We start from the raw sequence: 18,345 nt of genomic DNA, 5'->3' as shown, positions 1-18,345 counted from the left end.
ATAGTTAATATCTATCTTATATACTTAATTTCTCATAAAACCCCTTTAGATAGCAAGCACTGCTACCTCTATTTATAGATAAAAAAGAATTCTAGCTTAAAATATTAAAAAAAGCTTACAATGTCCTATCAGGGATGCATCCTGACAACCATAAGTTGTAGGTATTATTTCAGTTACAAAAGAATCTGAATTAACAAATTTGCTAAAGGTCAAAGGTGACTATATGATGGAACTGGCTTAATAAGCACTTAACTTGTGCCAGGACCTAGGCAATATATTTCACAAGTATAGTTTATTTTAACATGTGATGGGTATTGTTATTCCTTTCTTACAGATAAGGACACTGAGGCATAGATCGATAAAGCAACTTGCTCAAGATTGTAAGTGACTGAGATGGGAATAAAATTCAGGTCTATGTGGCTTAACCGCTGTGCTATGCTGTCTCTCCTAGAGAAGGAGAAATAATTTTCTACCAACTAACGCTCTCTAAAAATGTTTGAAGAGGCAGCCAGGTCTTCATCACTGAAGTGGTCCAAGTACAGGCTGGTGGGCCCTGTGTGAAGGTACAGCTATGATGAGATACCTAGAAACTCCAAGCCTCCATGATTCTGCCAAATTTGTTTTTCAGATTCATTTTTTACCGGGTGTGCTAAGTACCAAATAGGTGCTCGGTAAGTAGCTGTTGACTTGAATGGAATAGAAGTTCTCTCTCTAGAAGGGAACCCCCAAGGGCATTGCTGTGGGAGTTGTGGCTTTGCAAGTGAACTTTCTAGCTATTTGTGTCAAGGGTGAATTAGAGGGAGGCGGGCTTCCCAGCACAGCTAGCAATTAGAGTCCAACCCACAAATTCATACACTGGACTGGCTGCTTGCGTGTGAAGGAGAGCGAAGGAGGCACTTTCAAGGGATAAAGTAGAGGCAGCCATAGGCAGCAGCCTTGTGAGCCATGGCCACAAGACAGCCTGGACAGCTGGCCTCAGTCTTGATTTGGATTAAGATGTTTATTCTGCTCTGCCTCCCAGGCCTCTCCCTTCCTGCCCCAAGGGCTGTCCACTCGAGTGTCTGAAGAGGTGATTAATTAGATACAGACTCTCAGAACCTGCCAAGAAATGTTCTCAGACTAAGATTCACATTGGGGGTGAAAGATACCCTTCCAGTGGTACTATATAGAAATCCCCTCCCTTTGCTGACTCCTATAGTTGAAAGGTCATGATCCATGAAAAAAAATATGAATTAAATGCATGCTATGCTGACCTTTTGCCTGAGCAAAGATTTAACTGGCACTGTGAAATGGTAATGTAGGGAGAGCATGCAACCCAAGTCTTGATTGGGGGTTTCCTGGGAGCAGGTTTTCTCAGGAATATGTATAGATTGTACATTTTGGTTTTTAGAGAGAGGAAAGTCCTCTTGCAAATTACCCACTCCACTGGTTTATCAGAAATACCCAAATTATCACTTCCTTGCATTAAAACAGTGGTTCCCAAAAATTTTGGTCTCAAATCTCATTTATAGTCTTAAAAATAATGGAGGATCCCAAAGAGATTTTGATTGTGTGAGTTATACCTCTCTATATTTACCATATTGTATATTAAAACTGAGAAAATTTTAAAACTTCAATTAATAAATTCCTTTTAAAATAACAATATACCATCATATGTTAACATAATATTTTTCTGAAAAATAAATATATTTTATAAAACAAAAATATTTGGTTGAGAAGACCATCGTTGTTTTACATTTTTGAAAATCTCTTTAATGTCTGGCTTAATAGAAGGCAGCTGGATTCTAAGATCTGCTTCTGCTTTCAATCTGTTGTGATATGTTACTTAGGTTGAAGGTTATGAAGAAAATCCCACCTCACACAGTATGTAATTAGGCAAGGGAGGATTATTTCAACAGACTTTTTAGATAACTGTGGTGACTTTTTTTAGTACACCAAAACAGGTTACTTGTAGTATGGAACCTGACCCCATATCAATGAGCTTTTCATACTCTATTACATTAAAATCCATTGATCTGTCCTGCACTTTGAATGGATCTTTTACCCATGTATGATTCTATAATATCATACATTAATCATTTGGGAAATATTGATTCACTGAGTTATGCAGATCTTCCAAATATTGATACATTTCATTATACAATATAAAAAATCTCATATCTATTAATATCACCACTGATCTTATCAGAAAAAAATCTTTAAGTATTGGAAACTTGTCAAGCTCATGGTGGTAGGTAAAATTTTTTAAAATTCTAATTTTCACTGAAAGTTCAAAGTTTATCATTGAAATCAGATAGTGTCAGCTGTTTTCCTTGAAATGACAGATTCACTTTGTTCATTTTTGAGAAAATGTCTGCCAGGTACTCAAGTCTGAATAACCAGTTTGTCTGTCAATTTTTCAAGAAAAGATGGTACTCCATGGCAAGAGTTGCTGGTTTAGTTCACAGCTCAAAAAATCTCACAAGTGTTTTTCTTGAGAATTTGGTATGCCTCAAAAGTGTTTTATGTATGCTTCCCATTTTGTCACAAAAAATATTAAAAATATGTGTACTTGGGGCACCTGGGTGGCACAGTGGGTTAAGTGTCCAACTCTAGGTTTCAGCTCAGGTTGTGATTTCAGGGTCGTGGGATGGAGTCCTGTGTTGGGCTATGCGCTCAGCATGGAGTCTGCTAAGTTTCTCTCTCTTCCTCTCCCTCCGCCTCCCCTATGTGTCTGTTCTCTCTCTCAAATAAACAAATAAATTTTTAAAAAATATATGTGTACTAAAGCATTTGGATTTTAATAAAATTAATAATACAGCTTCATTATAATCCTTTTTAAATAATGATTTTTTTATTATGTTATATTAATCACCATACAGTATATTCTTAGTTTTTGATGTAATGTTCCATGATTCATTATTTACGGATAACACCCAGTGCACCATAGATAATCTTAAGAAAACTCCCTTTTTGTTTTTCCCATGAGTGTGTGGTGTTGACGTATGCAATGATAGTTGGGTATCCTGCCTTGATTTGTTCTAAAGTGGCAGCAGTTATGTCCACAGTTGCTTCTGCACCATCAGTGCAAATGTTAACTCAGTGAGAATGGCAGATGATATCTTAGTATTATTATGAAAATAGCTGTGACTTTGAAGACCTCCTAAAATTTTCTTAAGGACCTCAGAGGCTCATGGGCTGCACTTTGAGAACTGTTGGGCTAAAGTGTTGAAAGATCTTATTAAAATGCAAATGTCTTCTGGGAGGGATGAGTAAAAAAATAAACTCTTGGCAGTCAGTCAGCTTTGTACGGAGGCAGGAGAGTTCAGCAAGTATGGCCTTCTACTTTAGGAGTCAGATAAATCTGGGATGGGATGCCAGATCCCACACTTTCTAGCTCTGTAAGTCATATAATGTTAAAGGTTTTGGGTTTTTCATACGTAAATGGAAATGATAATCCTAAACCTTTACATTTGCTATAAGGATTTAATATGATAAGTAAGTACCTAATACATAGTACATACTTAATAAATGTTAACTGGGCTTATAGTTTATGTTCTTAGAAACTAGAAAGAATGGGATAAAAGATGGCTAAGTTCTTAATGGGAACAGGGAACAGGAAGCTGCCCGAGAGCCACAGGGTAGGAAATTGCTAAGTATCAACTAAGATTAGCCATGTAGGGGATGCATGGAAAAGAGCTGAAGAGGGACTAAGGACAGCCTTCACTTTCTCATTCATCTATTCAAAAAATATACGATGATAATCCACTTCATTCCAGGCTCCAGTTTTGCACTAAGAAAAGCCACAAAGAAATGTGGGCTGTATATACAATTGGTATAGTGGGCAGGATGTGGGATTCATGTCAGGAGACCCGGCTTTTGGTTCTAGTTTTGTACTAGCTGTGTCACCTAGGGCATGCCCTTTAAATCCTTTCAAATTTGGTTTTCCTATTTAAAAAATGGGAAAGATAATGAATGCTTCACTGTGATGTTTCAAAGAATAAATGTTAAAATGTGGTTAAAGCAGTCTTTAATTATTTTGGTGCCTGTGGTTCTTGAAGTGATTCACCTTTTAAGGTCTTGAAAATCAGCATCATGTAGATGAAGGAATCCCTCTATCCTAGATTTCTTTGACTCTAAATAAGAATAATAACACCTGCTTACTTTTGATGGATGTTAGTACATATAGTGTCAATATAGCTTGTGTCTGGCACATGGTAAAGTGCTCAATAAATGGCAGTTATTATTTATGATTTCACAGTGAGATAGATATACCTCCCATGAAAGCTGACACATAACAATCCAAGAAAATAAATGGCAGAGAAAAAACTTTATAATGATGTTGAATTAAAAAACACACACCAGCAAGCATTTAATATTGATAGAATGAAAGGTCTGATTATCACGTAGAGACTCATTCTGTGACCAAACCATGGTGAGAGATCTTCTTGCCTTCCTACCTCCATTCTCAAGATCTAACCTCCAACCTTTAAACAGTGTTGGAAGGAAGAGACATGAATAAATGATAAATTATGCCAGCCTAAGCAGATGATTAGGCAGAACCTTAGTGGGGGCTAAGGAGTGGAGTTTGGGGGAAATAAAGGAATTGAAAGGATTAAGAAAGCATGGAAACAGATGAAAGAGTGCCCAAGAAGGGATGTTAGGGGTCTCTGCTGGCATTAGTGATGCTACATGGAGCACCCCAGAAGCCCATAGCTAATAACCCAGGCTTTTTGATGAGCTAAAAGATGACAAGAATATCATAGAGAAGTCTTCTCTACATTCTACCGCATATTAAAATGTATATAAGATAGGGAATACCACCAAACTCAAAGACTGAACACTCTCCTAGATTTTTTATGGAAGTTTGACAAATTAGCAGTTAATCCACTTGGTTGTGAGCTGTATTTTATAATATTTTAGGATAAATATTTATATAGTATTTACTAAGTGCCAGGAACTATTATAAGTACTCACACATATTGATTATTTTAATCCACATATATTAGAGTGCCCATTTTATAGATAGAGAAATTGAGGCAAAGTAACTTGCCTAAAGTATTCTATCAGTATGGAGCAGATTCTCAGAATCTAAAGAATCTTATCTGCTAAAGAATCAAGCTCCAGGGCTCAGGCTTTTAATCATATAGCTCCACCACTATAAAGGGAGTAAACTCGGACTCCAATTATTTTGATGCTCAGAGTACTCAGGGATGATGTGATGATAATAAAGAGGAGGAAGTTGCCCATTGCCAAGGTAATTTTTGCACTAAAGGGTAAGATTTGCAGACTGTAAACAATGTGACTACTATTCCTCCTTAAAATGAAAAGTAGTATATTTTAACTCCCAGTTTAACCTGCTGATGGATCATCTCAAGTTTGTACAAGGGCAGTTCAGTGGAATAGGAAAGTGAGAGAGCTTGTTAATGTCTCCTTCTTCTACCCAAGCCTTATTCTTAATTCCTTATCCTTCCACCAAACTCCCTGCTGATCTTAACCAAACTTTCAAAGTTGCCCCTAAGGATGAATAGAGCCTCAACCTTCAGGTGCCATTCATCTACCTGAAAAGAAATTGCTGGAGGATAGTAGGAAGAGAGATGTTGATACATTTCCTCAGAAGCTGCTCAGCATGAAATGAATATTTGGAAGAGATCTGAAACTATTGTTCAAATGATTCTGTGTAACCAAATAGTCTCTAGAAACCCCCTTTATTGTATTTGCCTCTCAAAGTGTTCCTTTGCCTAAGTGCACCACCCAGGAAGTGATGTAGGCTCTCCATCAAACTCTAGTTTACCAGGTGCTGAGGTTGCCTGCTCACCTGGCCTGGCCAATGGACTTAAAAAGGGAGAAACAGACCATGAGGATCATCTCAACTTGAACCAGGCACCTTCCAACCAAATGAAAACAGCTTCTCAATTCTGGATACAAGTTAGAATCACTTGGAGCACATTTAAAAAATGTATCTAGAGCCCAAGTTCCATCAAGGTCCAATTCAATCAGACTCCCTGAAGAGGGGGCCTGCATATGATTATTTTATGAAAGTTCTCCATGAGCTTATGATGTCAAGATTGACTGTCACTGATAGGGACATTTAAAATTTCTTCCACACAGCCAGCATAATTCTTGTGGTTTCCTGGTCTCCATGGAAGACTTCTTAGTAGAATAGGAAGAGTTATCACAGTAGCATTAAAAGAGCTCAGGCTTTGGAGCTCTGGGTTCAAATTCTGATTCAAATAGTTACTGATTCTGTACAACTTGAGGCAGCAAATTTGTTGGACATTAAGTAGCACAACAGAGATAGATTAGATATAGGGTCTACCTTGAAATGACAGAGGACTAGGGTTAAGTCCAAGTTCTTCCAGTCAATAGCTAAGTGACATTGTATCTATATTTCTTCATCTGTAGAATGGGTATATTAATGCCTTCCTTGCAGGGGAGTGTGGTTTGAGATTATAAATTCTGTAAGTAAACCATTTAGTACAGTGTTGGGCATATGGTAGCTATTATTGTAAGGAGTCTCTCCCAGATACTCCCCTACTGCAACCTACTATCAAACCAAACCAGACCTGTGAGGGCTGAGATTTCTAAGAAGTGGTTGGGGGTAGGCCAAGCCATATCTGAGAGACCTTGTAGAACGTTGTAATTATTGTGGCCATTATGCTAATTTATGCAGAATAAGCGTAGTCCAATTTATACTTTGAGAAGGTCACTCCCGCTGCTGTATGAAGAACAGGCTGGAGATGGATAAGAATGGAAGCAAAGAGACTGGTTAGGAAGCTATTGCAGTAGCCCTGGTAAAAGATATTAGAGATTTAGAGTAGCAAAGTGGCAAGAGGGATGAAGAGACATAATCTACTGAGGTTAGCTTTGAAAGAAGCAGGAAGAAGGCTTGTGTGTCCACTGTACATGGAGGGTAAAAGAGGAGAGAAAGTTCAGCATGTCTCTCAGGTTTCTGATTTGAAGTCCAAGGCAGATTATGGGCCCATTTATCAAGATGGTAGAAGGTTGGAGAAGGATTTTGGAGGATAACTGAAAGTTGAATTTTGGTCATGTGACCTTTAAGATTCATATGAGTCATTTTAGTTGAGAAAACATAGAGATGGTTAAGTATATGGGTGTGGAGTTCAAAGAGAATACCAGACGGGTGATACATATTTGAGAATCATCTTCATTAAAATGGTGTGATTTCACAAGAATGGCCAAGATCACCTAGATGAGAATATAAAGTGAAAACAGAAGAAAAAGAAAAGGAATACAGAAAGGATCCCTACTGAACACTAAAAGAAGCCTTATGTGTTTCAGACTAGAACATACATTCCTTGAGAGCAGGAATATGCCTTAATCACTCCTGGGTTTCTAGTATATGATACATATTAGGTCCTTACTAAATATTAAATGAATCAATCAGCAAATCAATGAAGTAGGTGATGTCCCAAGAAGTATCTCTGATTCTGATATTCCAGACTGTGAGTGTCCTCATGTATGTGTTTTTTATGAAGTAGGAGTTACAAGTTTTAGAAAGTGAGCTCAGTCCCTGAGGAAATATGAGGACTCCTAATCATCCAGAGAATTCTTACTATTGTAGGTCTATGGCTCCCACTGTCTTTTGCCTGAGGAAGCTATTTGATGTTTAGGCCTCCACACAAACAGGTATTTAAGGCATTAAGAACAAAAATGGGTTAGCTTAAAATGAAATAAGTCAAGCAGAGAAAGACAATTATCATATGGTTTCTCTCATCTATGGAACATAAGAACTAGGAAGATCGGTAGGAGAAGAAAGGGATAAAGAAAGGGGGGGTAATCAGAAGGGGGAATGAAGCATGAGAGACTATGGACTCTGAGAAACAAACTGCGGGCTTCAGAGGGGAGGGGGTGGGGGAATGGGATAGGCTGGTGATGGGTAGTAAGGAGGGCACGTATTGCATGGTGCACTGGGTGTTATACGCAACTTATGAATTGTCGAACTTTACATCAAAAACCAGGGATGTACTGTATGGTGACTAACATAATATAATAAAAAAATATTTAAAAAATGGTTTAGCTTAATTACATGCTTTCAACCCATTGGTTCTATTTAATAAGGTTCATCTCCTGAGACACTTTAATAAAGATGCAAAATAACCCTCTTTGAAAGGGACTGACATTTCCACAGAGACCAAGATAGGACCAGTTCATCTCTGATAGCTGTCACCCCTGCATCACCCTGGTAACCTCTTTATGACTGCTCTAAGCCATTGCCTCTCTCCTCTTTAAAATTCAGTGAACTCTCCCGTTACTTCTTGTGCAGCTCTGTCTCCCAAAAGGGAAAGACAAAGAAGCAATTCCTCTTCAGGCTCCCTAAAAAAAAAAAAAATCAACCAGCCACCTGGTTTAGATTTGCCAATAATGGTATGTCAAAGACCCAAAAGGAGGATTTTGAGGCACTCTGCAAAAAAAATTAAAATTAAGAAGACAAATGTTCTACCTGGTCTCTTTTTCTTCCACCTCTGTGGGTGGGAGGAGTGGGAGAAGAGTGCAGGGGTTAAGAACACTGCCTTTTAAGCCAGGCTGAGTTGGCAACTCACTCTCCTGCTCCTTAGCTGTGTCTCCTTGAGCATACTGTTTTACCGCTCTATACCTTAATCTCCTCACCTACATAACGGGGAGAATAAAGTTACCTATAGTCTAGGGCTTTAGGGAGGAAGAGATAAGATAATAGATATAATTCTTTCAGCACAATATCTGGCCCAAAATAAGTACTTAGGAAACATGCACAATTGTACCTGAAAGAATCCCAGGCTCTTCTGTCCTTCAAGCCATCAATTATGAATGCAATTTAAACTTAGCATTCTAGGGAACTCCAAAACTGTCTACAGAAATGATGACTGGTGGGCCAAAACTGGGGCTTTCCCAAGTTGTTATTATCATTCTGGATCTCTCTGATTGCTTTCTTATGCTTTAAGAAGTCCAAGTCACATCTTGACATCCATAAGCAATCAAATGTAGATTTAAAAGTATGCATGTGACATTAATATAACTTTCCCCAGATACACAGAGAGAAGAAAACACGTCCATCACTCAGAATGAGAGTCATGTGCCCAGGGTGTCTGCAACCCATCCGTGGTGCAGAATATTTGCTGGAGTAACAACTAAGGATTCTACTGGTGCATGTATATGTAAATTAAATCTCTAGCTGGCTGGAACACCTTGAGGGAGAAGAAATAACAGGCACCACATTATTCATGTCTGGCATTTATATTTCATGTAAGCCCTGTCTAGGTATCACTGTGGAAGTCAATCAGGTGCAGTTTTTATACACTAAAGGTATTTTCTCAGACCTCACATGTCCCATCTGGGAGCTCTATTCCAGGAGGGATATGAACAAGTAAAGTTTATTTAATGAGAACATCTAGGAGACAGAAGAAGGGGTATAAAGGGGTCCTTTTAGGAAGATTATTTTGTTGTTTAGGAAAATATTTTGATAAATAGCTTTGGTGTGGAAGACCCTGCGGCAGAGCTTGAAAGGAGAGAGCTCTGCATAAGTAATGAGCAGAAATTTGAATATTGTTAGGAAAAAAAAGGATAGGAAATGGGGAGAGTAATGAAAAGAGGAGGGCTAGGGCAATACATTAGAACACATAATCCAAGGAAAAGGGAGGCAAATAATAAATTCTCAGTGGCATAATAGATAAGAGATTTAAAGAATTGTATTATCAAATATTTACTTTCAAATCATGTTTAACAGTGGAAATTGCCTCTATCATCACCATCAGTAAACTCTGTCATGCACCCAGATACTACACGTTGTGTGGTTTTAAGGGTTCAAGAGGATGAGCTTATGTCAAGATCATGGTTGGGTAGAGAGTTGAGAAAATCCAAAACAAAGAAACATGAGTAAGACAGTTCTGTGGAGCTAGAAACTCAAAGCCAGAGGTTACCTTAAGAACATAAATTCCTAGGAATTCACAGAAACCTTGGGTTGGGCCCTGGATTTCCCACAGGATGTGGGAAGTGGCTAGAAGGCTCTAGCCAATTTTATTTAAATCTCAAAGGACAGACTGTCCTGAATTGACATCTGGTTTATATGAGGAATAATGGAAGTTACTGGACATATCTGGCCTGGAATGGAAGATACCAAGTGGATCTATGAACTGTAGTGCAGTGTCTGAAGGAAGACTCAGGCAAAATAAGATAAAATTTAAAACAAACAAACTTATTCCATAAACTTCCAGAGGGCAGAATCAGAGCTAATGCCCTAATTTGCAGATTGTTTGCCTTAACGTAAGAAAAAAAAAAAAAAAGAATTTTCTAAGAATAAGAATTTCTCAGCAATAGAGTGATTAGCTTATGAAAATGGTGAATTAGTTGCCTTTTCTCTTTGGAGGTTTCCTAATAAAGGATTTATTTAATGAGTCAGATTGGATTAGATGACTTCTAAAGTCCTTCTTTAACTATAATATTTACATGCCTACATTTTCACAAATACTTATTGGGTACCAATACTGTACCTGGCACTGTGTTAGGCACTTAGATACTATAATGACCAAAATAACCCACCCAAGGGAAAAAGTAGTTCATTGGATTCTATCATTCTATGACATGTTTCTGCCTTTGTAGGCAACTAACAATACTGAGTGGCTACACAAGCTAGTATATTACATATTTACCTTAACCAATCATCCTACCAAGACTAATTACTATTTACCATTTTGCAGGTGGAAAGTATAAAGTCTGAAAGGTTAGTAAGAATTTACTCAATATGGGACTTCGGATGATTAAACTTTCTTTGCTTCTGCTTCTTCATAGGTATAATAATAACATTCAATGCTTAACATTCTTCTGATGTTAACTCACTAAGCTGAGTTAAAACATGCAAAGTGCTTAGTAATTCATTCAGTGATAATAATAGTTTTATAACTGTCATTATTGCATGGTGTTCAATAATGGGTCTGAAAGTAGAACACAGGCCTGCCATTTTCAGGAGGCCTTGGCCTCACATAAGTGGGCCAAGATGGAGTAGTGAAGAGAGCTCAGTCTCCTTTTATTTCCCTTGACCAAGAAACCAAAAGCCATTTAGAGCCCCTGGATAAGGAAGGACAGGCATATGACTCTCCAAACTGATACCATCTCATTTCAACTGTTACTAAACTCAGAAGTCATTCCTGCCAATCAGGAACTTTCAGCACAAATATATCAGAGGAGGAAATTAAATTACCCAATAGGCTTCATGACCTTTTGTTCATTCCATATTTTGAGAAATTAATGCACTTTGTTGTCTCTCCTACCTACCATGTAATGTTATAGAGGGCTAAGTAGATGAAGACCAGAAAGGCCAATGGAGCTTATTTTCCAGCAAGATATCGAATAAAACATTATTATTTTTATTTTTATCTTGTTTTATTTTTATCTCAATCTATCCCTTCCATAATCTATGGATAATTTGTAGAAATGTTTAAGAAACAGGAATGGATCTAACCATTCTTTAATGATTTCTTTCCATCTCTTTCTGATTATCTTAGTTACAAGGTAAGCCTGGACTGGAAAAATATTTTCTTTCCATTTATTCTCAATATGAAATTCTCAATAATGTGCTAATTATATGATTATTTTCTCTCATGCCAGAGAGATTAAATAGTTTTTGCATTGGTGTAACAATTAGTAAGACATTGTCCTTGCCAATGACACAGTGATAATAATAGCTATTTTAAATTGAGAGTTCATTATATGCCAACTTGTTTGCTTAATATTTTATTAATATATCATTTGGGTCTTACCACAAAACCATAAGATCAATATTTATGGACTCTATTTTATAGATGAAGAAATCAAGTCTTGAGCAATGGTGGATTAGGTGGTTTAAGCTGATATTCCTGCTGAAGATGATTTTAAAAATTCTAGAAAAAATATGTAAAACACCTTCCTCTAAAAGCATTACAGAGCAAGCAAATTAGAGTGGAATTATTAGGCAAAGACCTGGGGGGAAACAAACATTCAGAAAAAAGGAGCCTACATTTATTCCATTTTAACCCAGAGGATATTACTAATATTACTAATGCCTATATTAATGCAGAAGAAGTAGATAAGAGGCTAAGCTGCACTTTTCACAGTATCATACAGGTTTAGGGAGATAAAAGTCGAAATCTGGGGCTTGCCAAAACTTAAGGGTCCTAGAAAACATGCTACATTAAGGATTAGAACCTGGAAGAAATAGATTCTAGAAATAATTAAGAAATCACATTCATATGAAATTGTTTAAATTCATCTGGGTGGCCAAGAAAAATTTCAAGCCCTGAAATTTGATTCAGATGATCCTATGTTGCTAATGACCCCAGATATCTAGAAAAAGCAAATGAGAATCCTTTCTTGACAAAGATAAGAGCATGATAGCCATCAAATTATTTTTAAAAATTAATTTTCATATACAATAGCCAGTACATAATCAACAATAACCAGGCTAACAGGAGATAATACCACATAAAAGAAAACCAGTAAAAATAACTTAAGTAGACAAGTGCTCCAAATAGTGGAAATTCTAGACATAAGTTATAAAAATAATTAGCTTACTATTCTTACAAATACAAAAATTGAACTTAATATTTTCAGCAAAGAACTAGGAATTATTAAATCTAGCTTTTCAGATTTAGAAAATAATCAGAAATTCTAGAATTAAAAAAGGAACTCATTGGTTGGATTCAATAGTTTATTAAACAGACCTGAAGAAAAAATAAGTAAACTAGAAGAGAGGTCAGAAGAAACTATTCGGGAAATACCATAGGGAGAAAAATGTATATAAAACAGAGGAGATCAGATAGGATCCCAGAGGATACAATGAGAAGGTCTAACAAAACTGGAGAACTGGAAGGAGAAAAGAGAAAATGGAAGAAGGGATGATGACTGAGAATGGCTCAGAATGGATGAAAATATTGACCTACTGATTTGAGATAACCTAATAAATCCCAAACATAATATAAAAATAAGCCTACACCTAAAAACCATGTCAAAATTTTTTAGAAGTCAATATTCTTAAAGTAGCTAAAGGAAAATGCAGATAACCTTCAAAGGAGTAACAATAAGAATGACAGCAGACTTTCCACATCAATAATGAAAGCCGGAAGAGAGTGGAATGACAGCTTTTTATTTACTTTAAGAAAACAACTGTCAGCAAAAAATATTCTTCAATAATAAAGGTGAGAGAAGAATTCCAGGAATATAGCTGTAGTGGTGGCAATGGTTGTTTTTTAGTCTCTCTGAATCATCCTGTAAAAAGCATTCAGAGCAACTAAGACTGAAAAACTAAGAGACCAAAAATAATATCTACAACAAAAATAGAGACTAAGGTATCTCCACCTCCCCAAACATAAGTGATTTGGATGAATCATTGGACAGCAGCTACTGGACATGTATGGTGTCAGCATGTATGGGAATGGCAGCAGAGGGAAGCAACAGGGCATTTATTGAACCACAAAATCCTCGACAGTTACTCTCTGAAAAGTGTAAGAGTCCAAACTGAGATTGAGAAGCCAAAACTGGGAGGAATTTTTTACATTGCTATCTACAATGGAGGGCAGGGGATCTGAAAGAAGGTATGAATGGCTGAAATAGCCAGGGCCCTACAAATTCTCAAAATTAAATTGCTCAAGTTTTCTTCTAGCATGAAACTGTCCACTGTAGGAAAAGGATTGGAAAAGAGTTAAAGGTGAGTAGGACAGGACCAAGAGGGGCAAAAAAAAAAAAAAAAAAAAAAGAGAGAGAGAGAGAAGAGCCAGATAAAAGTGGAGATGGGGGAAAAATGCCAGGAGGTCTCCTAAAATATGAGGTCATATTTTTTAACACTTTACAAAAACAACAGAGAGAGAAACTCTTGAGTAGCAAAGCTGGAAAAACTATTCACCCTCACTCCTGAAAGTCCAATAACACTATTTGGATGTGTAAAGAAAAGAAACCCAGAAGAACCTTGTTCATTACCCACTGGAAGATATGATGAAAAAAAGAAAATGAGGAGCAGAATAACATCCCTACAGACAATGAAACTACACCAGAAACAAAAATAAAGATTTTAACCCACAGATATAGACTGCAAGGTAAGACTGCAAAGTAAGACTGCAAAGCTAAAAGAGATTAAGAAAATTGACAAAGATATAAAAAAAAATAGCAGACATCAGAAATCAAAAAACTCAGAAATGAAGAGACGGAATTCAAGAAAGAAAGAGAAAGAAAAGGAAAACAAATGTCTTTCAGAAATGAAGATTAAACTAGAAGGAACATAGGAATAAACAAAATAACTTATGACTTAAGAGAAAAAGAAAGGGAAAGGGAAAGGAAAAACTGAAATAAAGAGGCTAAAATTAGCTGAGAGAAAATAAAAAATGAAGAAGGTAGGCAAAGATCTTTGAATACATAGTCTCTAAAAAAAGTAAATCAAAGCAACGAGAAAAAATTTGAATTATAATTCAAGAAAACTTTGTGGAATTTGAAAAAAAAAAAGAAGACATGAAAATACATATTGAAAGGACACACTACTTGGCTAGAAAAATTAAACCAGAACAACCAACACCAAATACATTCTAGAAAAGGCAATAAAACTTCACAGAAATGCAAAAATCATTTGGATATCCAGACAAAATTACTAAGTCACTTACAAAGAAAAAAAGCCATATAGCCATCTGATTTTTTAGTAGCTATCCTTCATGCCAGAGGACAATGATGTAACATATTTAAAATTCCCATGGAGGGAAATGTGGGCTGATTATTTAGTCATTCACACTATCTTTCAAAAACAAAGGCCTAAACAAACCTTGAACATTAAGAATATTTAGTTCATTAGCACTTTTGGAAGAAAGTATTAGATGAAAGGTTTCAGACAACCAAAGTGAGTTGTCTAACACAATGTGAGAGTTACTGATATAATACAGTTACACTTGATGGATAACTGCTCTCATCAGAAAAAAAAAAAAAAAGGCAACCAGGTATTATGTGCCTCCTGAGGAAAGGATTCAATACCATATCTGAACAGTCTTGCCAAATAATTGAATCTGTATGCAATAAATCCATTAACTACCAATTTGTGAGAAACAGAGGGAGATAGGGACATGTTAAGTGACACTCCAGGGATGTTATCAGCAAAACTAAGTTTTTGGGGAAATTCTATAGGACAAATCAGGATAGCTTCAAAAATTACAATGTAATAAAAGGAAGACATGGAGAGAAATGATAGGTTAAAATAATTGAAAATCTTACTACATAGCTATCATGTATATAGACTTTATTAGGATTCTAATTCAAACAAACAAACTGAAAAAAAATTAAATACAGTCATTTTCAGACCATGAAAAACAGAGAATTTGCTGCCAGTAGATCTGCACTAAAGGAAATACTAAAGGATGCCCTTAAGACAGAAGGAAAGTGAGGTGCAATACAGAACAACGAACAATTAAAATGGTAAATATGAGAAATAATATAAATGAAATGACTAAGCAAAATAAAATGAACATGGTTGACACATAGAAAAATCAATTGCATTTCTAAATTCAAGTGGCAGTTTGAAAACAAGCTTTATAAAAAGATACCATTCACAATAGATTCAAAACCAAATTCATATGAATGAATCTAACAGAATCTGTAAAAAAACTTCCAATGGAATATTATAAAATATAATGACAGAAATTTAAAAAGTACTATATAGACAGAGATATATCTTGATTATAAATTAGAAGACTCATTATTACAAAAGTAAAATTCTCTCCAGATTGATTCTGCCTTCGACAAATCCTAAAATCTTTTCTGTGGAATTTTTCAATATGATTTTAAAATATAAATAGAAATGTAAGCATGCAAGAATAGCAAAGACAATTTAAATGGGGAAAACAAGGTGGGGAGACTTGTGATATTGGATATCAAGATTTATTATAAAGTTACAATACTAAGGTAATATTTTATAAGTATCAGTTTCAACATAAAAACAATAACGCACAATAGAAGCAGATCTACACAATAAAGGGAAACTTGATTATCCTAAAAATGTCACTGTAGGGAAGGAACGGATGGTCTTTTCAAGAAATAGTGCTGGGATAATTAGGTATGCATATGGGAAAAAATGAATTTGACTCCTATCTTAATACCATAAACAAAAAGTCAATTCTAGGTGTATTACAGACCTAAATATGAGAAGCAAATAATACTATTTTAGATTATAATAGAGAAGATTATCTTTATGACTTTAGTTTGAGATAACAGTTCTAAATATGAAATAAAAAAGCACTAGGTTGATAAATTTGATCACATTCAAATTAAGAACTTCATTTCTTCAAGATGTATTAGTAAGCAAATAAAAAGGCACGCCACAGAGTGGGAATAGGTATTAGCAAGCATAACCCAATAGGAGCTCATATTCAGAAGATGTAAAGAATTCTTATAAATTGATAAAAATAATACAGCCAATCCAGCAGAAAAGTAGGCAAAGAAACAAACATTAAAAAAAAAAAAAAAAGGAAAACAGAGCAGAGACTCAAACAGATCCCTCAAAAGGGAAAAAATCTGGGGCGCCTGAGTCAGTTGGGTGTCCGACTTGACTTCGGCTCAGGTCATGATCTCAGGGTCATGGGATTGAGCCCCACATTGGGCTGTGTACTGGGCATGGAGCCTGCCTAAGATTCTAAAAAAAAGGGAGAAAATCTAAGTAATCCATAAACATAAAGAAAGGTACATAATCAAGGTACATAATCAAGAAAAGGCAAATTAAAACCAAAATGAAATATTATCACACGCATAATCGAATAGTTGAAACTTAAAAAGATGGACAATATCAAGTGTTGGTGAGGATGGAAAATGATGGGGATTCTTATACACTGCTGATAGAATTATAAATTGGTACACTTTGGAAACACTTTTGCAATAGCTACTAAATTTGAAGCTAATCCATGCCTGTGACCCAGTAATTACAGGATTCATGCACATGTGCCCCAGAAGTAAAAGGCAAGAAGGTTCACAGCAGCATTACCTGTCATGGCCCCAAACTGGGAATAACCCAACTGTCCTTTACAAATAGAATGGCTATATAAACTGTGATATATTCATGCAATGGGACATTGCACAATAACAAACATGAGTGAATTATGGCTACATACAACAAAGTCGCTGAGCCACCCAAATATAACATTAAGGAAAAGAAGCCATGCACAAAGAATACATACTACAGATTTCCATTTAAACAACATTTAAACCAGGAAAAAAAAAAAAACCTATAGTATTTAGGAGTATTTACATGGTGAAACTGAAGAAATGCAAATAAGTTATCACTATATAATTCAAATTATAGTTATATTTAGGTGAGGGGGATGAAGTGTGATGGGAAAAGGGCACAGAGAGGGCCTCTAAGGTCCTGATAAAGTTCTATATTGTGCCCTGATTGGTGTGACCTGGGTGCATACTTTTCATAAGAATTCATTAAGCCATATATTTATGGTTTATACATTTTCTCTGTCTGTTTTAAAAGAGGTTTTAAATGAAGATAGAAAACCAAAGCTCGAGATTTTAACTGAGTTTTCCAAGATGGGATACCCATTGATTTAAGAGAGCCCTGGTCTCTCTGATCCCAAAACCTGTGCTTTCAAGCACTATCTATAAGTTTGTTATCATCTAGTGAGGCACATCAGTTATATCTATCATACAAGAAATAAACAAGCAGTGATATAAAAGAGGTAGAAATAGAATCAAACCAAGGAAGAGATCATATTCAGCTATTGGAGCAAGCTTCACAGAAGTGAAGAGCATAATCCAAAAGAGCATAGCTTCTGAGATTCTAAAATCTTCCAGGTCTAGATAGATGCAGTCATCCTGACCTAGGACAGATATGGTGCCAGTGTTGTTTCTGGTAATCAGGACACACAACCTCTCCAACCTCTCTGTAATGGAGAAGTCTCATTTCTAGAACAAGAGGACTGAGGAACACCCATCTCAGACCTGAGTGCCCAAGTTCTTCACAGACAGGAAATCATAGCTACTAGGAGTCAACTCTGAGGGATACACAGTCACAAAATTGTTCTCATTAAACAACAGCTTAATGGGTTTAATGAATGAGTCCATAAGGATTAAATTTCTCCTGCAATAGGCAGATGGGCTCAAAGAGCAAGAAAGAAAATGCATGCAAATAACCATCTCTAGAGAATTGATCAAACCCTGCGGAACTAGAGGGAGGGTACTGGGAGTTTGATTCCATCTAAAAACAAATCTGCGTGTCCCCATCCCAGCTCCCTTCCCACACCCCACTCTCAGCCTGATCCCCCACCCTAAACCTCACGTCTCTTCACAGGAGCCCAAGCTTCTGCATCTTCCATCTGGCACACAGAGAAGTGACTCATAGCAATAAATATCAAGAAGAAAGGAGCCTTC

The sequence above is a fragment of the Ursus maritimus genome, unplaced genomic scaffold, assembly GCF_017311325.1.
Source record: "Ursus maritimus isolate PB19 unplaced genomic scaffold, ASM1731132v1 scaffold_15, whole genome shotgun sequence".
Taxonomy (NCBI): Eukaryota; Metazoa; Chordata; class Mammalia; order Carnivora; family Ursidae; genus Ursus; species Ursus maritimus.
Note: the sequence above shows the minus strand (reverse complement) of the source record.